The 24,529-nt window shown below is 42.8% G+C and overlaps 3 long non-coding RNA genes across 5 annotated transcripts in view; 1 reads left to right on the plus strand and 2 right to left on the minus strand.

Moving 5' to 3' along the window:
• Positions 1-1,720: 1,720 nt before the first annotated feature.
• LOC122526505 overlaps positions 1,721-24,529 on the minus strand; it is a 45,970-nt gene continuing 23,161 nt past the window's right edge. For both annotated transcript variants that reach the window (XR_006306087.1, XR_006306086.1), the window contains one exon: positions 1,721-2,719. This is a non-coding gene — a long non-coding RNA (uncharacterized LOC122526505). The remainder of the gene's footprint in view (positions 2,720-24,529) is intronic.
• Positions 5,207-23,644, plus strand: LOC122526506. Of its 2 annotated transcripts, none has more exons than XR_006306089.1 (2): positions 5,207-6,473; positions 22,436-23,644. It is a non-coding gene; the product is annotated as an uncharacterized LOC122526506 (long non-coding RNA). The 2 variants fall into 2 exon arrangements; XR_006306090.1 differs by lacking the exon at positions 5,207-6,473 and adding an exon at positions 21,600-21,814.
• On the minus strand, positions 21,113-22,178 carry LOC122526507. Its single transcript, XR_006306091.1, has 2 exons — positions 21,749-22,178; positions 21,113-21,684 (listed from the first exon to the last, which is right to left on the minus strand). It is a non-coding gene; the product is annotated as an uncharacterized LOC122526507 (long non-coding RNA).

The following is a 24,529-nucleotide window of genomic DNA, read 5'->3' on the forward strand; positions in this document are numbered from 1 at the left end:
AAGAAAGGTAGGAGGACGTGTGAACGGAGCCCCGGGCTAGGTGGTTGAGTAAGGCGGAACAGACGTGGGGACAGGGCATAATAAAAAGATTTATTCAGCTTTTATCCCGGAGTTATTCAGCTCTTTTCATCCGGCTTGGTTTTCTCTCTCTCTCCCTCTCTCTCCCACCCTCCTTCTCTCTTGAACTCTCCCAGTCCCTCGGTTCTTCTTTCTTTCTTCCTACATCTCGCTCTCTTCCGCATTTCTCCTCGGCGAGTCCTCTTCTCTCCAGCTTTTATAAGTCTCTCGGGCTCCGCCCGAGAGCACAAGAGAGGGCTTGGGGAGAGGGAGATGAGACGGAGATAAAGAAAGAGAGGGGTGGAAGCAGAAGTTCCTGATTAAAATATACGAGCGAGCTTCGCGGATTCCGTCTTTATATCCTGCTCCTTATACCTTCTTCTCTCCTCTCTTCTCTACTTTTTTTCCTTTTCCTCTATTTTTTCCTTTCCCCTTTCCCTTCCACTTCGTTCATCCGTCTCCTTCTTTCCTTTTCTTCGATGAACGACGACCCTTTTCTTTCTCTCCTTGAAACATTCGTGCGAGTTTCAGAGCGCGCGCGCGTATTCGAAGAATTCGAAATGAGCTGTCATCGCGAATTCGCACGAGTCCCGTTTGAAATTGGAACGAACGTATATTTTATGCTTGGGATTGCGGGGTCGTGCGAAGAGAATATTAGGTGGTGTTCTGCTTCGTCAGGACATGGCTTTCTGGAGGAGCGAAAAAGGAAAAGAGAGAGAGAGAGAGTGAGAGAGGTGCGAAGTAAATCGTCGGCTCAGTGAAAATTCAGAACGAGCAGTTTTCCTCGGGATGCGCTTACCTTCTCCACCCTTTCTCATTAATTCGAGCGTACGAGTCGATATTTAACGGTCTCGGCTTACCACCGATCGATTCCCTCCTTTTAACCCGATTGGTATTCTCTTCGGGTGAGCATCGAGAGCTAGCGTAGGAAGCACCTGTTAGTGATAATACTAGCTTCTTGTCATTCGGTGATCGTAAGATCGATAAGGTACTACACGCACCTGCATCCGAGAGTCTTTAATGTTACACCGGTTTTCTCCCTTTCTCTCTCTCTTTCTCTTAACTTTAGAAGAACGTGATTGGAATTGATACAGCTATGAACAAAGAAAGTTTACATTTTAGAAATATACAGGTTTTTTTTTTATAATAAAAGAGAGATTTGAGAAAGGGAGAAATAAAAAGACAGGGTATCTAATATTGATAGAATTCGAGTTTGAGATGTCGACTTAAAAATTATTTATTTATTTGAACAACATGGTGCATAGGAGATATTTGAATTTTAAAAATAAGCTATACATATATACACACATTCCTATTAGATAGTTTGCGGGTTTATCCACTTTGAGAATAAATTTGATATTTATCGTGCATAAATGCGCAGTCGAGTATTTTATGATTTTTTCGAAGAGTAACGATCGTAAAGTAACGCGCTCAGCACCTTGTCAAATTCGATTGCTACGTGTCGTCGTATTTGCGCCGAGTTGATCCGGCTGCTTACGTAAAATGCGTTATGTTCGCAAAATCGGTAGATAGATATATAGATATATTACTATGTATAACTGTATTTACCACGAATACTGGTGTTTATGAGAAATAACTCTGACGCTCGATAACGATCGACGACACGCTCGAACGAGTTGCCTCGGAGTGTCGTAATCTAACATTAGGCGAAACGTCGTATTCCGTCGTTAACATTCATATCGCTTTACATGCTAACATTAAGCAGCAAACTTACGCGTTCGATCCTTCTTGATAAATGCTTAATCTACCTACATACGTTATCAAACATTATATTAAAACGTTTATCACGATTTTACGTATATTCGATTAAAAATATGTTGTCGCTTGAAAGTGTATAAATATATGTATATATATAATAATATATTCATAAAAAAAGAATCGACGACAATTTATGATACATTAGCAAATATTATTTTCGTTTGGATAGGAATATAAAGTTTCCACGTTAAAAACAGTTGGATAGGCAACGTAACGAGGCCGGAGGAGGGGAAGGTAACTGTTGGAAGGGCCGAATAACATTTTTTTCCAATTTTACAATGATTCTCTCGGGAGAGAGAGAAAGCGAGCGAGAGAGCGAGCGAGCTCGTTGTCGAGGGATGGAGAAGAAAATGTGTTTAACGGTAATGGCAGGTTGCACCGATAAAAAGCATCTCTCCGTGGACACGGTTCGCATAAACGGAAATTAGCTCGGAAAAAGTAATTATATTTTTCAGTCGTGAATCGTGTATCCAGTCTCGTGTAGGTACTCTGCGTATTCTGTACAACCAGAGCCCATATTTTTCATCCTTTAACTATCGTGCTAGCGAATCAACGGGATCATTATTATGCTACGTATTTCCTCGCAAACTACCTATGCAGAGATACACTGGCTACGTAGATATATTTGTATGTACGCATGAATGTATGTAGGCATGTACGTAATAGCATCGCTCGGCACGTTTATACGCATAAAAATATACGTATCTCTTAATTACTCGGCGAGCGTAGATTATCAGAGCGGTAGGTTCGCGCGTATTACCGACTCTCTGCTATCATCATCAGCAACGGCAACAGCAGCAGCAGCAGCAGCAGTAGCAGCAATGGTACAAGTAACAGCACTGCGCCGCAGTGGTAAAAGCTATAGGATGGATCCCCCTGTCGTCTGTAAAAAAACATAGAGCGTAAAAATAAGCAGAAGCTCGCGAAAGATTCAAAGCCTTTTCTCTCTCGGTGTACCGCTGCGGGCAGCACCTTGATGCAACCTTTTATCCTTCCAGTGCCAACAACCACCCCCGAAGGTTGTCAGCCGGCTTCTCTCGCCACCTCTCTTCGTCAACCCTTGCTTATAACCGCCGCCACCGCCACCGCCACCGCCACCCCCGTCATATCTAGGAGAAGCGCGCGCACGCCAATACCCACCCTCTCTTCCTTTGGGTGGGCTGGGGGTTGAGAAGGAGGAAGCCGTTGCCGAGACTCGAAAGAGACTCCTCGGCGTCGCAGCCGTAACGCAATTACGGCCGCGCTTAATTTGTTTGAAGTACACTGCGTCACCGGCGGAGGTGTTAATGGCAACGCGACCTCAACCACCCCGTTCCTCCCCCCCACCTCTCCGCCATTTCTCTCTCCGAGGCCACCCCTTTGCCACTTCACTACAATCTTCTCTCTTTCCAGTCGTCTAACGGGTGACTCGTGATTTGCCGTCCGTTTCTTTACTCATTCTCAAACAGTTTTAACCTTAATTGCGTTGTTTCATCCTGGGTGTACTGAATTTTCTTGAAAAAAGGTAGTTACGTAATTCGAGAGAGAGAGAGAGAGAGAGTTCGAAGCACGGGAACAAAGAAATCGTTCTGTTTTTCGCTAAAAAGCACGGCAAACAGTATATTTCTCTCAATATTTTTCCACTGCAAACTTCGTTTCCGGAAAACGCTTACTCGTTGAAACATCCTCTCGAAAAATAACTTGGGTTCTCGGAACGTCTAACCTTGTATCGATTTATCCTAACAACAAGTTGAAATTATTTTCCAAACCATCAAAGAAACAGAGAGAAAGAGAGAGAGAGAGAGCAGAATAGAAAAGAACATTGTGCAACTATCAATTTACTAAGTAGATATATCATATTTTACGGTGAACTTGTAGTAGGAAAAATTTCAACCCCTTACATCTCGTTCGTTATCGTTATAGACGAAGGTAGAAAAGAAGAGAAGAGAAGAGAAAAGAAAAGAAAAGAAAAGAAAAGTAAAAAAAGAAGAAAATAAAAAATAAAAAACGAGAGAGTAGATCGTTGCTCCGGAAACTACTCGAAAACGCCTTTTGCCGTTCCCTCGGGAACATCCCTTTTGCCTTCCGGCGTGAAAATTGAAAGGTACACCGTGTATCTCGAATCGCGCGGAGACAGTTCTCCTGTTGGGATTACGAGTATCAAGAGAGCGAGAGAACGAGAGAACGAGAGAACGAGAGAGAGAAAGAGAAAGAGAAGAGTGCGCCGTTAGCGTACCGAGAGTCACAGTCGGAGGAAGTGTAGAAGAGGTTTGAAGGGTTTTGGTCTGTGAATACTACTGCGATGGTAGTAGATGTATGTGCTTTGGCACACAAATACATTGAGCATGTAGATGACACGGAAGAGATATAGGGAGAAACATAGATACGCGTATAGGAAGGTACATAGATAGGTAGTAGACGTAGAGAGAAGAGAGAGTCGGAGCCCGCAAAGTAGATTGTTGGTACTCCGAGCGTGTTGCTTTCAGCCACATCGCCAACGAGGCAGTCGTCGTTGTGGGTTGTGTCGGTGGGGGCGTTGACGCGAATATGCTGGTAGAGCGTAGTCTCGGTGGCGTCGAGAGCGAAAGGGAGGACCGTCGGTAGGTACTGTGCTGGCGCCAGAGACAGACTGAGAGAAAGAGATGGAGAGACAGAGAGAGAGAGAGAGAGAGAGAGAGAGAGAGAGAGAGAGGGAAAGAGAGAGAGATGCAGAGAGGTCGCTCGAGCGAGTCCGTTAATTGGACTAATTACAGTAATTACTGAAAGTTTCAGCAGGACTAGGAGTGCGGGGTGGAGATACAGCTGTTATACGTGCCTCTAGCAGCAGGAGCGACGCTTCATCGTTCTCGTTGCCGCCTCTGAGAGTGAGTGAGTGAGTGAGTGAGTGAGTTAGGAAAGGGAGGGAGGGAGAGAGAGAGAGAGAGAGCATAGTGCGCATCGGCATAGACCGGGCGAGCGCGCATCGATGAGGAGAGCACATTCTCGCTGGTATCGTGACACGGAGCAGGGTATTAGCGATGACTCGTAGCGCAGGGCACTTGCGGCTGGATACGCTTGTTTTCGCGTTTAACTCCACCATCGGATCTCGTTCCCTTCGACGAGCCTCGCCCGTCCCAATTTCGACGCGCCGGAAACTCTCTGATATACCTAATTTGCGAGCTTTACTCCTTTGACGTGGTGTTTACCTCGCCAAACTGCATATTTCTATTTTATTAAATGTATATTTATATTATATATATATATACGTCCGTTTGATTTTTACAATTAACATTTATTTATATGTAGGATTCGTGAAAAAATTGGACCGACTGGACCGGGACTCGAACCCAGATCTTCCGCTTTCCGGGCGACTGCTCTTTAACCATTGAGCTATCCAGGGCCCACCGTCAAATTTCCTCGCGAATCCCTATTTAAGTATTTGGCTTGGAGGCGCTCGCATCCCACATATATTCGATTTTGACCATAGCCGGAATTTTTCTTGCCAACCTTTAAAACTAAATTCGATCGTTCCGTCCTCGTAGCGTTATACACACCATAAAGGGTGATACTCGTTGCGAAGGGGAACGTGAGAAGAGTACTTAAGCTTTCGTTTCGATCGTTAGGGCTGTCTGCCGGCTAATTAAGCTCTTAAATGTTTGCGAGATAGATAATGGATAAAGCGTTCGTAATAGTTACGACTCGATTACGATAGATTATTTCGAGTATATTCGATATAGATTTTTTTGAGGAATTTTTATATATCGTTTGTTTTAGGGTCATGGATAAAAGAAGTATCGGCGAGATGTCATTGGGGATTTCGGTAAATGTGTTTCGATGAGGTTAGTTGGTCGTAATACATTGGACAATCTCAAGTAGACTACGTATAGTTTATGTAATAAAGAGGACCGAAAGAGGGAAAGGACTGTTCTCGAAGAGAAAGCTACGGACGACCCTCGTGCAATCTCGTAATATTCCCAGCGGCAAACGCGATCCCTGAAATCTCTGGAGATTTTAGCGATATAAGGAACCACCGAAGGGTGAAGAGGAAGAATAGAGTCGTAGAAAAGAAGATGAGGAAGACGAGGGGGAGAAGGAACGCTTACGTATCGAGAAAAATCGTCGAGGTGCGAGCTCGCACGTCGTGCTACTACTGCTGTTACTGCTGCTCTACGGAAAAGCTGGCCAGACAAAAGGGAAGAGGAGGTAAAAGAGATAGTGGAGGAGGAGGAGGAGGAGGAAGTACCGGGAGACTCGAAAAAGAGGAGGTTCCAACGGAAAAAGAGGAAAACGGCCAGAGCTACGAGCAAAGCTTGCGGAATGGTCGAGGTTGGCAACGTCGTCGTGATAAAAAGTAAATGAGGAACAAAGGTCCCGGCTTTCGCGACCGAGCGAGGGTGGAAAGTGTACGCTGAGAGTGGGGCTTGGGAATTTAGAGGTGGGGTCTCCACCGTCGGCAGACGTGCTGGGAATAATGCCGACGGAATTACACGCTTCGGCGAGGGGGAAAGACGACGTCGAGCTGGAGGGAGTTAAAAGAGAAGAGAACTCAACCGAGGCGGCGAGGGTAGCGGCGAGGGTAGCGGCGAGGGGAAAAGTGGCGAGACTCGACGAATCGCGAAGCAGCCAGCACGTTGGAGGGCAAGAAAATTGAGGAAAATTAATTGATAGAGCGTACACAGGTAATTAAGTTTTCAGAAGGTCTCGCTTTAATTTAACCCCTTTGCCGAGGCTTCGACGATCTTCGAAGGTCTTTCGATCCTCTTTTGACGATCTCTCTTACTTACCGAGCTCATTCCAGCTCTCGAGAACCGAATCGAAAAGGAATCGAAACAGGAGGATTGGATGCTTTTCTTCGTCCTCCTCTCTCCCATTGGACGCGTCGATAAATCGCAAAGACCCTTCGATACAAATCGCTCGCAAATCTTTGTTAAACTCGAGCCCCTACCGTTCCGTTCTTTGACTTTGGCTCTACGCTCGTTCGGTGGATGGGTACGACGTTAGTCTATTAAAATTTATGTCGGCGATACGTGTCCGCTCGTATCTAATTGTAAATCGAACGGGAAAACGGAATCTCGATATCCGCGTAGGTTTAACCGAACGTACGAATCGTCGGATAGGAATCTTATCTTTCCGTTCCTTCGTTCGTGACGATGATACTACTAAAGTCCCGGTAGCAGTGTTAGTTTCGTGCTTTTGCACGGAAACGCGATTACGACGACGGACAATGACGGGTTCGCGTCGATAACGTTTTCCGCTCGACTACTCGCCGCTGACGTTTCATTTCCGTTCTGCGTGCTACGACGCGTGACCCGATCTCGATGCGCTCCTAACGCCATCCTAACGCTGTGTACACGTTACGCTGGCATATGTGTGTCTGGGTGTGCATTGTTGGCTACTGGCATCGTCAAAAATGATTACACCAATTAGATAACCGAGAAATATCTACGCGGTTACCCAAATATTTGTCAGGTGGTATTGTTTCTCGGGTCGATTCCCGACGGGTTAACATTTGTAACGGAGCGTGCAATGAACTGGAATCGTAATGCCGTTTAAAGATCGAAAGGAACGCTTAGCGATTTGAAACAGGCTGTATCCGAGCATAGTCGTCACGGACAGTTCTGGTGTATACGTGTTGGTATTCGAGCGCATACGTTGCACGGGCGCAAACGAGTTATACCAATTTGCCAATAATTGTTGCAGTTATGTTAATTCTCAATCAGCAACGCCGCTCGTTTCGCGTCCTAGCGTGCGTGTCATGCAAATTCGCTCTCGTTGTATGCTCGAGCGAGCTAGCGAGCGATCGGAGTTAACGTGATGGACAGAGATGGAAAAACATTGAGGGACCGTGCGAGAGGGAGAGAAGCGCGATCCTGATGCAGTAGGTATGTATAACAGCGATTAAAGCGACCCACCGGCGACGGTGATTATGGTCGCACGGATTGATTTATCGTACTCTGCGGACTCGTTTCAATAACACACATCGTTTACGCTTTAAGCACCGGCCTGAGGACGGCCTTGGATCTCCGCGAAAACACTCGAATTCCAACGGAGTTTTATTACGCTACATTTGCGTTATTATTCTCGCGTCTTGAAAATACCGACTAATCGGTGAGACCAATCTTTTTCTCAACGGATGTCGTCAAGATTTAATATCTCTGGAATATAATCATCGATTTTATTACGTTTTTTATTTTCTCTTTTCCCTTAACGCGTGCTATTTATCGGAGAAAATTCATTTACGTTAATGAGAATCGTCTAAGATTCCATAAGAACCCGATGCGTTAATTAAAAAAATAAAGGAAAAGAAAGAAATTATTAACGTTCGAATCGCATTATCGAATTGATTTTCATTGGACGCTTAACGCGCTCTTTTCAACTCGTAAACCGTTTAACGTTGATGCAAATGAACGCGTCGAGATTATGTAAGATAAATATTACCTGTCGCGGCACGCGTTACGCGTGAAAGCTCACTCGTCCGTGTAAACAGGATATATAATGCTCTATTTGCCACGATCGTTACTAATACGCGGTGAGAGAGCATTTAGCGAATTCGATGCGTTTTAACTCGTCACTGTCGGAAGCATTACGGCTCGTTTCGAAATATTTTCCATTCTTGTCGTTCGTTCTCGTACGTTTCCTTTTATTTCTCACTTTTTCTATCTCCATCTCTGCCAAAATATCTATATATCGTAAGGATAATGTTACATAGAAATGATCGTCACGGGATCGAGCATTCTTCGGAATATCGTTTATCGTTCTACATCGTATAACGATCTCTCGGACGTTCGTTTAGTCGATTTTATCGCTAAATAAGGATGGAAAGGTGTTAAGATTACCGTCCTTATCAAAGAGATGAATATCGAGAGGATTCGAGGCCGGTAACACGTCTCTTCTTTTTCCACGATCTCGATCCAGGCCTCTAACGTATATCCAGGTTTACTCCCCCATAAAAGTTTCATAGCCCGCGTAGCCATATTCCATGTCCGCACGTCGTTAATTTTAGCGAGCGAACGACGCGCTTTATTTTTATCGACTGACCTCAACACGATCGTTAAACTCCATGCTTGCCTGTTTTTCCAACTTCTATGGCTCATCCGGAGATAGATAGATAGCGAGAAATAGAGAGAGAGAGAGAAAGAGAGAGAAAGAGTATCTTTCTCGAGGGAGAACGTTCCCGTTTAAAAATAATTATCACGCTTCGGCGCTAGCTGGTCTAATCGAAATTCGAATTGTCAGCGAGTGCGGCGAGTACGCGCTCGTTGAAACGCGAACGATGCCACTAAATGGCGAAAAGATAGAAAGAAAAGAAAATAACAAAGAGAGAGAGGGAGAAAGCAGAACGATAATTTAACGTCGAATGAACGCTTTTGCCAATTCATTCGCGAACGATTTCATTTCCTGGGAAAATCGCTATGTGCACTGTTTATTAACTTACTCCCGTTCAAAATGCGCTTATTTTAAATGACAATGATTTGGACGAAACAGCCAGCTCTCCTACGAGAATCGAATTACGCGCTGTGCGGTATTTCCTATCTCTCGTTCGTTCGTTCGTTCGTTCGTTCATTCGCGTGTGCTATAAAAAATATTTTTTCTTCTTTTTCTAGTTTTTTTTTTTATTATTTTCTTTTGCAAGAGCAGCAAAGTATTCTCCAACGATACTACGATATAAATATATGTATGCGTATTTACGTCGCGAGATGCATAAGAGCATCGAATTTATCGAAAGTGAAGGAGGAGGTGAATGGGTGGGGTGAAGAGACGACGGCTCAACGACAAGGGGATGATCTCGATCGTGTACGCTCGACGTGCAAACGTCGGTGGTGAGCGCGTGCCACGAGGGATGGCAACGTGTCAATTTCGAGGAAACAGGTGCTCGACGCCTCTGTGACAGCATGTTCGAGTCGAACGGGCTTGTTCCCTTCCCGGTGGGGATGGCTTGCTGATTCCGTTTGCACCAGTACGCTTCTATCTCTACTTTCGCTAAACGCGATATGCTTATTATTCTTCCTAATAGTTAATATCAACGTTCGATCGGTTGTCTCGTTTTAATATCAATCGTATAATTTCGTCAATAGAAAAGTTGCTGCAGATTATTTTTCTTTATCTCACATTCGTTTGTTTTTTTTTTCGAAAATATCCATAATATATATATATATACATATAAATTTTTTATTTTTTTAATATGTAAAATAATGAAAAACGCAACAAAAATGTAACACGATTTATTTTATTTCCCAGGATAAATGTCGAGAAGCAATTTAATCGTACGATTTACCGAAGCGTTGGATCTATCGATAACGATCGTCATCGATCATTTTTCAATTTTCCGAAATTCGTTGGAACATTTGGAAGATCAATTCGAAGGGCAGCCAGTATAATCGCGCGTGTGAGGTCGAACGGCGGTCTGTGGAACGAGGGGTCTAACACGGGATCGCGTGTTGAACATACACACTGTTAGCACCGAGAGAGAGAGAGGGTGAAACGCGAAGCGGGAGGGTAATGTCGGCTTGCCGGATGTTGGCAAGGGTTGGTAATAGGCCACCGCCATCCACCTACCCTATCGAGAGTGGCCGTGCTGCGCTCGCGCGTTCACCGATCCTCCTTCCCATTTCGAGAGCAGGAACACCCCTTCGTGATTGTATCAACAGCCTCATCAGGCTCATCCATCCTTTGCTTCTCGGCAATCCCTACCCACGACTCCTGCTATTTAACTCCCGTGAACGCGCGCACAGTGTCGGCCCAAGTCCAACTTGGCGGCACTCTCGTTAATTATTACTCCCTGTACGAAACGTCTTCCGACTTTACTATTCTCCTTTAAAGTATCTTTACTACTTTGAGATACGTTAAATGTACTGATTTAAATGCTATAACGTTAACACGATTCAGTACTATAAATATCTTCTCTTTAAGTAACCATAGTTGACTCGATTTCGATCAAATCCTCTTAAAACAGATTCAATCGTTAATCTTTCATTAGTATTTAACGAGAAGAACGAAGAAAGAGAGAAATCATTGAAAAGGGATATTTTTAATTCGGCCGCGACGATAAGGCAGAAGGTTGCGATTCGTATTGAGGTCGTCGAGTCATGTGGGATTATTGGGTCCCGGGATTGCGATGACGTCACCGCGAAATTAAGGAAACATGACTCGACCCTCGCTCGATTTATTGCGGCTGCCTCGGGGTGTCGAGCGAGAATGAGAGTAGATAGAAAGAGAGAGAGAGAGAGAGAAGCATGCGTATCGAGAGCTGCCACGTGTTTGCGGATGCAAGCCGAAGGGCTGAAGGAGGTAATGGATACGAGAACTCGTCATTCTATGCTGTCGCTTGTCGAGGGGCTTCTCCCTCTTCAAACACAGGGAGCACTGTACCTACTGGAGCGAGTAAGATAGAGAGAGAGAGAGAGAGAGAGAGTGCGCCCGAATCGATGATCCACTTTCTACTTTGTGTACTACGTGACTCTCGAAAGGCACCCTGTATGTCGTTACGCTCGGAGCTACCCCTCTGTGTTCTTGACAGTGACTTTGAGAGATTTTGCCACGAGCTCGCTCCGTCTCGGTGGAAGGAATGAAAATAAATGACCGATAAGTAGGTACTCTCGAGATCGACGGGTAAATGAAATAATAATAAGGGAAGCGAGGGTGCCGGTAGGCCTAAAGGGTCTGATACTTTACTTGTCTTGTAAACTCCAACCTATACTTTCAAATATTAATTCTCCCTAAGATAGATTATAAATAATTCGTTTCTCACCAACGACAATGTAACCCTTACCTATATATCGAAAGTAAATCGACCATATCGATTATTTCACGACGATGTTCCGCTTTATGGAGTGCTATACTTATTTTTGATGTTGCGGGAGAAAAGCCTTTTTACAGTCCTATCTAACGTGTCTGTCAGAGATTTCTTTCTGAAAAAAAAAAAAAAATGTGACACGCCTCTTGACGCGATAGATTGAATATTTTATGATCAGAATGTCGACCGAAAGTAAATCGATCCAACGAATATTCAGAAACGATGAACTTTATACGAACGTTAATTAACGACTGCCAATAACTGTTTAACCTTTTTAATGAGCTTATATTTCGCACATCGGCTATTTCAAATTGCAAATATATTATAAATGCGAGTCTAAAATTATTCACATCAGATTGATCGTAACGTCATGTTAAAACTAATTGCGGAGATACGTTATTATCACTTATGATACCTATATCGTCTTAACTTTTGTTTACGTGAAATATTTCACAAAGAGCATAAGTATTACCAGTATTTATTTACAATGAAAAAGAAATAAAAAAACGCAGAAACGAAAACGTTTACACGATAGACTCGTTTTTACGAAAGATCCATTTAATCCGACAAAATGGTCGAAACGATTCGAGCATGAATTTTTCATCGTTTCGAAATTAAAGCCGAAAACATTTTACACGTGATGAGTTTCGGCGCGCTTCATTAAATTTATATTCGTATTAAAATAACGTAACGAGCGAAACGTTTTCGCAACCATCGACGAGATTAATATCAAATATAAACATTATAATATAGGTATCGGTGGTGCTGGATGGAAGCGCGTTTTCAAGCGCGTTTTCGAGCACGTACTCGAGCCATCCCCAAAGTCCATGAATTTTATCACGAATCCATCCCTCGCGGGGGCGGGGGCGGGGGCGGAGGGCCGAGTTAGCGAGCCGTGCTCGTATTCCTATCTCTCGTACTTTTCCCTGACACCCACCACGTTTATGTATCCTGTCGTTAACTGAGATGGAACGATAGAGAGAAAGAGGGAAAGAGGGAAAAGAAAAAGGGAGAAAGAGAGAAGGAGGAGAGGGTTGCCTCGTTGGACATCGGCCTTGGAAAGCGGAAATGGCTGCCGCACGACAAATTGCCTGAGGATTGGACTCGCACGAGGGTGTATAATCTCGCTTTCCTAAAGTGTAGACGAGGCAGAAGCTTTTACATGGATAGCCTTCCCCCTGTTCTTCGACTCATTAATTTCTCCCGGGTATAATTGCCGTCAGGAAAAGAGAACGAGAGAGAGAGAAAAAGAGGCAACAAACACAAGGAAAGAGAATCGAAGGGGGTAGAAAACGAGGGAGGAAATCGACGACACCCTCGAAACCAGCTCCACCAACGAATTATAATTAACGCCAAATTATTTCCCCGCGTGGCTGAGTTTCCGTCGTCGATCTCACGGATAATAAGCGACGTATTATACTAATTATATAGATGAAGGGTGGGGGTGGGAGTGGGGGGGATGGGGCGACGCAAGCCGAGAGGGATCGGCCCAAATCGTTTGTTATTTTTCCGCAAGGTCGAGCAACCTCCGACGTCGTTTACAACCAAAAGGAATTTTAACGATGGACGATCACGAAATTATATGTCGGATTACACGGCTTTTGTAATAAATTACGTCGGCGGCCAATAATAATTAGCTCGTTCGAGAAACGTTTGTTTCTATATTTTAAAAAACGACCATTCGCGCGATATAATCGTCGGATATTCATCGGATAATGAAATATACGTTGGTATCATTGTTCGGAAAAAACAAGACAAAGAAAAAAGAGAGAGAGAGAGAGAGAGAGACAGACAGACAGACAGAGAGGAATGTATTACGGGCTATCGACCAATTCGATATTATCGTAATTGCATGGATTCGATGAAATACACACGATAATTGCTATACAATATGTATGCTTACATTCTTTTCTTTTTTCTTTTTCGTTTCAGTTTCCATGTTTTTTTTCTTCTTTAAATAAATGGATAGTCGAAATATCTCGCTTTTTATTAAAGATTAGTTGATACAAAATGATAATTAAAGTGACAATTTGAAAATCTAGTCGCGAGAATTATAATATTATTTATGAACAACGATGGATTTTTCTACTCGATAATCTACGTCATTAATTCGATATTGACGCGAAATGATCGATCCAAGGAGAGAGAGAGGGAGAGAGAGAGAGAGAGAGACGATAAGAAATCACAATTGTGCGTAGATCGAAGTTCTATCGGCGTTCATTTACGCGATCAATGCGTAAATGACTCCTCGATGATAACCCTGGAAATAGATCGTCTCGGACGATTTAACGATAGCAGCGTTCTCGTTTCAACGATTTTTCTTTTTGCCTAACGTATTTTCCTCCGTCGATAGAAAAAAAAAACGAAATATTAAATGATAAACAAGGAGTCGATTCATCTGGAATCATTCGCGAGTTAACTAATTGCGATGTTTTTCCTCTTCAAACAGATAAACAGACGACATTTCCTGATCTTTTAATGCCTTCCAGCGTCGTCGTATCTCGGAAGAGAACGTAGGAAAAACGTATAATGTTTTTCTTTTTTTTCTTCTTTTCTCTTGTCTATTTTTTTCCTCTCTCCCCTCTATCTATCTAGAAAATATCTCATTCGAATAATAGAGAGAATAATGGATGGAAGAAAATTGTGTCACGTAGTCGTCAAAGTCACGTGTATTACTTTCTCTCGAGGCGAGGAGAGAACAGTAATAGGGAGAAAGCGGATAGAAAGTGAAATTCCACCCTCCACCCTCCGAGGCACACTTCGATGCTATGCCACACGAGGTAATGAAGTGGCAACACGATGTTTCCAAGGGGTCGAGAACGGGGGGAGGGAGATTGATACCTTCAGTCACGTCGAGCTTTTCGCGGAGGGAGGGAGAGAGGGACGAGGTGTCGAGAAACCGGATCAAGTAGGACGATGACGAAGTTCCCTTTCGTAGAAAAACCAGGCGAGAGTTAAAAGGGGAGAAAAAGATGGAAAAAGAGGAAAGAAAAGAGGGATGAACCGAGATACTCTCCTAGCCGAGGTTGAGGGTTCTTCTTTCTCTCTTTCTCTCTTTCCCTTTCCTTCTCTTTTAGCGAAGAGAGCTTGGAAACGTTTCGCTCGGTTAGATCTGCCGTATCTCACAGTGCCGCTGGCTCCCACGACTTCCGTGCACTAATTAAAGAAATTAGGAACGGAGGGAGATAAATTCTGGTCGGTCTCGGAGAGTCCTACAACCCCGACGGGTTCTTCTTTATTACCGCTAACTTAATTGAAACGAGTGGCGCCGAAAAGGAAAACGAGCCGTTCTATCTACCAGCTTCGAAAAAGAGAGAAAGTAAGAGAGGGAGAGAGAGAGAGAGAGAGAGGAGATAGGGGTAGGACTGTAGAAGGGTGTCTGCCTGCTTCCCTGCCTGCCTGCCTGCCTGCTTTCGAAGAACCCCCGAGAATCGAGAGGAAACGGAAACGCCACTGTGTTTACCCACTTCTCGCGAGTCACCTCTCGTTTGGTCCGTAAATTTCTTTCATATTTTATGAGAGAGTATTCGTATAACAAGAGGACTTTGCCCTCTACCCTCGCTTATTAATTCGTTAAATTCGTTTAACCGCTAACGAGTACGAAGAATATGATAACTATTTTATTATTAATTGTTTAGTTTTCATTAACCATTTATTTTCTCATATGCAACAACTCTTTCATTATAGGGAGACCCTCGGTAATCGATATTACTCGCGATCTATTGGAATTATGCAAGTATGAAAATACTATTGAGTTAATTGGTTACATATTTTGAAATATATTTGGAAAATATGTTGTTACCAGTCGTATACGAACTACGCGTATAACTTTGCGAATTTATCGAAAATTATTTGCAGTAACGAGGGAGGAGAGGTGTCCTGTAATTTTAATCTCGGATAGAGAACGGCTTTGCCAAATAAAGTACTCGCAATTTTCAACAATGTACATTCGCACAATTAAACGATTCGATCTCAATAATTTTCTCCCGTAGATGATACTTTCAAATGAAAAATTCTCCCCTATGCATGTCATCGACTAATTCACCCTAATTGCTCGACGAATTAAAACGCGCTTTTATTGGCCAGCACGGATTCTCTCTCTTTTTTTCTTTTTTCTTTTGAAATAGAATTACAAAAAAAAAAAAGAAAGATTTCTCTTAAAAAACCAAGACTCATCTTACTTTGGCGTACTCGATATTTAAGATTCGACGACTTGTTTTGTCAACACTCGAAACTCTGACGCAATCGCATGACCGCATTTGGGCGTGTAGGAACTCAAACTTGACGAGACGAGTTTGAAGCTTGAAAAGTCATGAAGGGGTTTCAATGAAAGACAGAGAGAGCAGGAGAGAATGAGAGAGAGAGAGAGGGAAAGGGGGGGAGAATGAGAATATATATATATATATACGTATACATATATATGAAGAGAGAAAGGTGGAGAAGCGTAAGAGAGGAGGGGGAGAGGTCCGTGAGCCGCAAATGAATTTTTTCCGAGCAAACGAATCCTCGAGTGGTACTCGACGTGGCTGCCTACACATAATGCCGAGTGCCCTTCCACCCTGAAGAGGATGTTAAAGGACCCTAGAACGTGACAATGGTAGTCGCGGGGATTCGCAGTAACGGCAATAAGCAAAGTTTCAAGGGGCGAACGGTGGCCACTCTCCGAGTGAAGGAGCTCTCTGTTGGAGAGAAAGAGAGAGAAAGAAGGAGGGAGGGAGGGGGAGAGGAGGAGGGAGAGAGAGAGAGAGAGAGAATACTCGTCATTGCTTCTTCTTCGAGATGCGTGTCTTCTCGAGTGCGTAACGATATATGTATTTCCAAGTAGCCTGGCTATCGTCGAACGATCCTTCTCAAAATCGCCAGTTATTTTCTTTTATTTCGCTTTATTTCAAATACTTTCTTAAGTTTATAATTTTACATTTATAAAAGAAAATTATTGAACGAAACGATTTCGAATTCTTCGAGCACCGAGGATAATTATTATACCGAGTAGATCGAGTAAACTTTGAAGAAGGGACGGATTTTGAAAACCAGAAACCAGATCGGTTTTGTATCGATTTCATGGATTTGACGATCACTCTTATCGCTCGTTTATTCTTATAACGAGAACGAATGAAATAGTCGGTGACACATACACATACATATACATATATGTGTATATATATATATATAATATTCGCAACCATAGCAATGTGTGTATGTGCATCGATTCAAAAGGCAATCAGAAATTCGCCGCGGCAATGACTCTCGCTTCCGAGCAATTGTCGTGGAGAGGCAATCGATCGAGAGAGAGAGAGAGAGAGAGAGAGAGAACGGTCGCTCGTCCGACGGGCTTTAACGCACGACCGAACGTCCATTTTTCCACGTTTTTAATCATTCCGAGCGTCATCGATATGGTATCTCATCGCGTTCGTTGGAAAAACACGCGGATTCGAGCGTTTATTCTCCATCTGGGTAGTCCATAAAACACGCTCGTCGCCGCGATGTTACATCCAGACCGTCTCGTCGTTTCGTTTATATCTCCTTTGACAATCATATATATATATATATATATTATATGTTTATCGATAGATCTCTTTAAAATATTTGCGAGAAAATGTGTCTGTAATTTTTATCGGGAATTAAAGTATTCATAGAAAGTTGAGAAAAAATAGAAATTCTTCTATTAAAAATTTCGAACGAGTAAAACGGACGCGGAAAGTACAAGATCATGCGTGCGTGCGTGTATCCTGCGTTCTTGTTCGTTCGTTCGTTCGTTCGTTCGTTCGTTCGTTCGTTCGCTGGTTCGTTTGTACGAGTCACAGCTTACCGAGTAGCATGCATATGCAACGTCCAACGTAGCTATAGAGAGACTAGAGACCAGGCTGCAACGTCGACTCGGATTTGCATGTTATTTCGAAATCCAGGAATACGGAATGCAGGTAGCAACGATTTTCATTGGATCCACGAGGACGACGGTGATTGCGAGTAGGAGAAGCCAGCCAGGATCGCGAGCAACCCGCGTACTATGCCGCGTCCGAGAGTATATCGATGGCGTTGGTTAAGTGGCGCGGATAGAACAGATTCCATGATACACCAAACCAAAGTCGTTCAATTCTCCTACGTCGTCAATCCACCCCCCCCCATCCCCGCCCCTGTTCATTCTTCCTTTCCACTATAAACTCCAATTCTTCTTCCATTCCACATTTTATCAACGTTATTATTATTTAATTGATTTTTTATCTTGTCCAGAAATTAAAATATTAAAATAGGTATCACAGGAAATTTGAACGGGTTATAAATTCTTCTCGAACGTTATTTTTGAACTTCGTCCCTTATTTAATTATTTAAATTATGAGAAATTAAAAGGCGTTATTTTTTTTCTTTTTTTTTTTTAATCTGGATCGTTATTATTATTATTATTATTTGCATATATTTCGAGCTATAGAAAAAGTTAATTATCCTGTAATTATTTACTCCAAAACAAGGGGATTTACTAACAAAGAAAAGAAAAAAGAAGTAGTACGATACTTTATACGCGTCGAGTTAATATCATAGAGAAAGTACATTATCGTGTATTATTTACATATATTTATTTTCACAATCCGCATTGAATTTTACCTGACAAAATGTAATCCCTAAAGTGGTGTTTTCGACACGACCGAGTTAATATTATTTCTGTTTTTTCATTTTTACGAGATCTCTTGCGCCATCGATAAAGTGTGCTTCGTAAATTCGTAAAGCCTGTTTTTTTTCTCCGTTTTTCTTTTTTTCCTTCTTACAAGGATCTTGCCTCGTGCACGAGAGCAGGATGATGAAAAATAAAATAAGAAAGAGGACTACGACGCCTTACGAGCTTTATCGTCGTTATGATCTTTTTGGCGGTACTTATCGTTTCGTAACGACGCTTCGTTTCTCGGCTAGGTCGAGCGCCGTTAACGTCCACCGATCCGACATGATTTATAACGATGAGAATAGAGAACGCGTAAAAAGCAATTGTTTAAGACGGTTTATGGGCAACGATGTAAAAGTTATTCGTTCTTCTCTCTTACACTCTCTGTTTCTCTCTCTCTTTCTCTCCTACACCCTTATTCGTTAAAGCTTTGTAGTTGGATTCGTGTTTGCCGGTCGAGCTGGACGTTGGTGGACGGACGACGATGAAAAGATTTTCCGTGTCCTGTAATACATTGCCTGCGAGCACGAACCAAGACCATAACGGTACAGCGATAACGACTCATTAATGCGCGAGATATTTGCACGCGCCGGCGGTCTCCGAGATAGAGTTCACCAGTCGGGATTGATTATCTCTCGTGTGGTGCTACGGTCAGCCGCGGGCGTATACGATGTTTATAACTACTACGTGACCAGCCTGGATACAATACGTAGGTGTGGATGTAACGCGAGGACAGAAGATCGGCAAAAAGAACGAAAGAAACAAGAGAAAATGATGAAGAAGGTGGAAGTAATTAGGGACATCGGAGAACGAGGAATTATCGTCGGTAAATATTTATGTCTTGTCGAATCTTCGAATCTCTCTTATATTTTCTCTCTCTCTCTTTCTCTCTCACTCGATCGTGGAACGAAGTGGAATAGAAAGGGAAGCAAACTCTCTACGATTTACTTTGCATTGAACGGACCGAGGGAAATCGCGTGGCGCATAAAATAGCTGGCGACGAGACGCTCGAGTAATTATTTCGATTCGTTTGCACGCCGATAACTCGAGAGTGCTCGTGCAAATATTTAAAAGAGGGAGTTTTCACGAGGGTTGGTTGCCGGAGCTACGTCGAAAGAAATTATCTTGCAGGATCGATCGAGCGAGCTTGCTCTTGCTCTTTTGTCTCATTCTCGTGAAAACGATCAATTTAAATGAAATATCGATATGATTTCTGCCTTACCTTTTCCTACGTCCCACGATTTCTTACGTGTGATTTTAAGTATTCTCCGACGCGTTTAAAATTATTCTCTTAAGGAAAAGAAATAATGAAAAAAAGAACAGATTAGAAATAAGGCGAAAAAATCGTTTGCATTTTGCGTTTGCCAGGGAAAATGAAAAATTCAGCTGGCATTTTTGAAACGAGACAGCTCGAGAAGTACGAATAACTCGCGCGTTGCCTCGAAGTGTCGAGACATGATTTTAATTAACCGACCTCAGCGTGTTTTTGTCATCCGTGCGGAAGCACCCTTGGCGACATCCTCGTAACTCCTACATACGAGATCGCAGCTGTAACTACGCGCATGTGTCTTCTTCCCTCTCTCACTTTCTCTCTCTCTCTTTTTCTCTCTCCTATTCTTTTATTTATTTTTTACTTTCTCGTGCGAACGAGAAAGAAAATACGTGCGAGTATAGTTTACGTGCGTCGAAAGGAGTCGACTCGTCGAGAAAAATTCAACCAACGTAATGCATTTTCGCTTTTACTCGCTGGAATTACATTTTTCTACCGAGTTATCATAAGAAGTACTCAGATTCTATATTCTCCTAAAGTTACATGAGAATTCGTTAAATTATGTACATACGTAAGTAAGTAAGTGCAACTACAAATTTTCCAAAGTTTTAATATATGTATATTTCTAATCTATGTAGATATATATATAATTGTAAAATCTTGAAACTAGATCCGTCGTTAGAAGCAATGAATATTTTCATCGATGAATACTATAATGAAGAGTGGTCGATTCGACGCCATCAACGAGTTCCGATTAGATACATACTATGGTATCGAACGTTAACGGATCGCGCTTATTTTCGAAAGGACTCGAGCCGACTCGTTGCCAAGTGGCAGCACGATTACGAGCCAATTGAGAACCGTAGTTAAGGTTAGAAGTGCACGGGAGCGGTTTTGGTACTCGAGGGGCGATAATTCGCGAGTGGCTCGTTACAGAGTAAAACGTCATCGTTCATCGTTTAACCGGAACACTTATGTACGTATACTCTCTTTCTCTCTCTCTCTCTCTCTCTCTCTATTTTCCTCTCCCTCTCTCTTTCTATCTGTTCCAGAATCAGAAGTACAGTCAGGAATAGAACTTTAGGACACGCGCGTAGAATCGATCGAAAATATTCGAAAGCTTTTCATCAGGAGGAATAGCCGTTTCCTCTTAGGTTAGTAGGGGGAAAGGGAAGCGAGTTGGAGTAATAGTCGAGGCTGTGCCATGGTACGTACGAAGGGCTTGCCATAGGGTCTTTTACAATGGAGACACCTGCCCGATCCCGTTTAAGCGAGGGAGCAGTATAAAGGACGACAACACGGGCCACGTTAGACTAAAGCCATTGTCAGGGCGCGTATACTATACTACTCGAGAAACCAAGCAACTGAGCGCACACAACCTTGAGGGACCGGAATTATTTTCACCAGTTCCATACACCGCCAAGGGAGCCCTTCTCTCTCTCTCTCTCATTCTGTCTCTGTCTCTCTCCCTCTAGCTCTCGCTCTCTTATTTTTCTACTTATACGCGCTTCTCGTACGAACGGAGCAGGTGCTCGATCAGCTCGCACGGCTTCAATTCTCTTTACGAGTAGTCCTCCTCCCTTTACCTCTTTTTCTCCTTGCCTTTCCTTTTAAACAAAAACGTTTCCATTCACGGCTCCCAACTTTAATCCCCCGAACACAAACGCGTTCCTTTTTTTTTTCGCCTTTTTTTTATCGTCTACCACCTTGAAAGTCGAAAGATGATCGTTTGTTTGTTGCTCGAAACTCGTTCATCGTTCTAAGAGGAATTAACGCGACCCCTGTTATGTAGAAAAATCTTTCTTTCCGTGTTTCATACTTTCCGGTCTCTCTCTCTCTTCTTCTCCTTTGAAGAAAAGGTCAGAAAGTTTGCGCTAAAAGACACTTTTGCGGCAGAGTATACGAAGGTATATTGCGAACGAACGACCCAAGCAAATAGCTGTCGCTGCCAATTGCTCGTGGTCAATGAAATGGCAAGGATCCACCTTACTTTGTTCCAACTTCGCTCTATCTTCTTTTTCCTCCGGATCTTTGACGATCCTCTTCTTCTTTCCACGCGTTCTCTCTTACCCGCTACCCTTTACGAGGAGAAAAAACAGCGGCTAAGCAGGCCGGAGCTCGAGGTAAGACGGTCGGGATAATAAATCGTTCGACGAGCTTGTGCCAGACTCCTACCTTGGGAAAGAAAAAAACTGAAAGAAAGAAAGAAGGAGATCGAAAATGAGAGAATTCAGAGTACCTGTATCCTGTTTGTTACCGAAGCAAAGATCGCACGGGACAAGAAGATGCGGTGGTTTCGTGGAAGGTAGGTAGACAGGGGGAAGAGGGTTTGCTAGAAAATAAAACAAGAAAATAAGTAGAAGAGAGCGAGAGGTAAAACTCGGTTTAGGCAGCTTTCACACCGAACCGCCAATTTATGACGACATAGACCCATTAACCTCGTGGCATCTCGCCCAGAAATTGACTTTGCTTCTTCACCCTCTTGAATCCTCCTCCTGGTAGATGCTTGTTCGAGAGTTCACGGGGAGAAAGGATAAAAAGAGATAAGATGGAAATGGTTTTCTTGGGTGTTTTCCAAATCCACCGAGGCATGTGATCGTAAAACAGGCCAGGATTAGCGTAATACGTTTCTCGGATCCATCCCGTTCCATAATACATTACGATTTCAAGATTTCCCAACGCGGTTCTTCTTCGAACGTTGAAATAATTTCATCTACTTATACGTTTGATTTTCCTATTAGTCGTTTTACAACGCGTCTCCGTACGTAAAGTTCTATCGTACTTTTCCACTATATATTGGAATACATCGCGATGAAGGGCACGTTTGTCGGGCAATAAAATTTCCTACATCGTTCCTTATATCCCTCGATTACCCCCGAAGGAAAGTACTAGATGAAACGCTGTACTCAATGTATCTCTGTTTCAGGAGCTCTTTTCCGCGAACGTGACCTGAGAACAAAACGATCCAGACGCTCCGATTTTCTCTGATGTAACAGGATGTACCTTGCAGTGATCTTTGCTAGTTACACGGGTAAACTTTTTAAATTTACTCTCGAGGTGAATTTTGTATCTCGTTACTTCGGAAATACCCGCGAATTTGTAAACTTTAATCAAAATCAATGAATTCGAATATCGTATCGCGATAATATTTTGTACATTTGTATATACTTAAAGTTTTAACGTTTCATCGATAGTTATCGCGATTATTCGCTCGAACGGACACATAAACTCGAATGAAAAAGGAAATAATGAAGAAATAAAAAAAAAGAAGGAAAGGACTCCCGTTCGTTCCGTTACTCGAGCACGTACTACAACGAGCTACGCTGGATTCTAAATAGGGTTAGAAGTGGAACGTGTTAACGCGTCATAGAAAAGCAACGCCTACGAGCTCCGAGTATTTTCCAGTTGTCCGTAAGTGGAGAAACGAGGTGTCAAGAGTCGTTCGCTCGACCGATTGCAAAGCGATCGTTTCTAATCCCAGTAGTGAACAAGCTCATATAAATTAAATTCCTATCGAGATACGGAGGGAGTGTTTCTGTTTTGCCTGCCGACTTGATAATTAGAAAAAGAATGAAAGAAAGAAAAGACAAAAAGAACCAACGAAAAAAAGCAGAACGGAAAGATATAGACGTAAACAGTACAAATTCTTTCACGTATTTATCGCATATTATTATCTAACTTCGTATATAAATTGTCTTTCCTCCTACACTCTTTTTATCCCTTCGCGTGCCGTCAAACCTACACATTGGGTGTAAACACAGAGCGCTACAAACGAATCAACACGTTCTTGTTCAATCCTATCTCGGCAAGCGTGCTCCGTCCGATACGATAAGCGCGACCAGTTCGAACCTCTCTGCGCGGAAAGAAAAAACAAATTCAAAAAAGGGATAAAGAGATCGAAACGTTGTCGTATTTTTCGAAAGAGAAGAAATACAGATAACGTTTTATCCGCCATACGTATCGGAATATTCGTCTTTACATCTGCCGGAAGTGATAAGGAATTATTTTTCAAGGTTCTCGATGTAACTTATTTTTATTTTTTTTTAATTCAAAGACAAAAGAATACTCGCTATATCTATAAATATATGTCAAAATGAAACGACGAAAATAGAGCATAGGAAAGTGCCTCGAATGGTATATTTAGTTTTCTTTATATATATATGTCCTACATGTATACGATGTCATTTTTATTTCTATTGAAAATCGCAGCTAACTGTCAAAACAATCAGAATATCTCGAAAGGAAAAAAAAAAAACCAATACTTTCCCTCGGATACCTAGTGGGTTTAGTGAAAAGCGAAATACGGGGCGCCGATGTTGGACGTTTACGGTACTGTGCCAACGAAGAAAAGGTCTGGTCTGGTGGATCGGAAACCGATTGAAAACGGACAAAAGATGTGGTACGCGGGATCTCTAAAGAGAAGAAAGAGAGAGAGAGAGAGTTTGCGAGTCGACGAGCTCGCAATTTCGCAGGCGAATTACTGGGGGCTTTGCTTCGTTGTTGGTTGCGGTTTGGGTTTCCATCCTGAAATAAAGAGGACCGGCATCGTTCGTTTTCTCCGCCCTTACCATCTTTCCTTTACGACGAGAAACCCGCGCACGCTATTTTCCTTTATTCTCCGCGACAAAGGGCCCGTGGTCCGTTGCCGAAAGAACCAAAGAAGGAAGGAAGGAAGGAAGGAAGGAAGGAAGGAAGGAAAGAGGGCAGGTATATATCGATTCGTGTTCGGCTCAAGTATCGAGAGAGAAAAACTTTGGCTCTCTTTATTATCCTCCCCGCCGGTAAAGGTATCGTGATCGCTGACAAAAAAAATTGCATCGATGTCCCTTTTTTTCCTTTCATTAAGATATTTAACTACAGGATCGATCAAACACTTCGATATCCGTTTACTAATTGCTCTTAATTGAGCGTTCGATAATTGCTTCGTCGTAGTTCGTCTATTACAAGCGACGAATTATGCGCTTAGTCGAGCGTGGCCAAAGCGAGAAAGGATATCTCGCGAGTCAAACGACTAATTCCA

Source organism: Polistes fuscatus, unplaced genomic scaffold, assembly GCF_010416935.1.
Source record: "Polistes fuscatus isolate 324 unplaced genomic scaffold, CU_Pfus_HIC Scaffold11, whole genome shotgun sequence".
Lineage (NCBI taxonomy): Eukaryota > Metazoa > Arthropoda > Insecta > Hymenoptera > Vespidae > Polistes > Polistes fuscatus.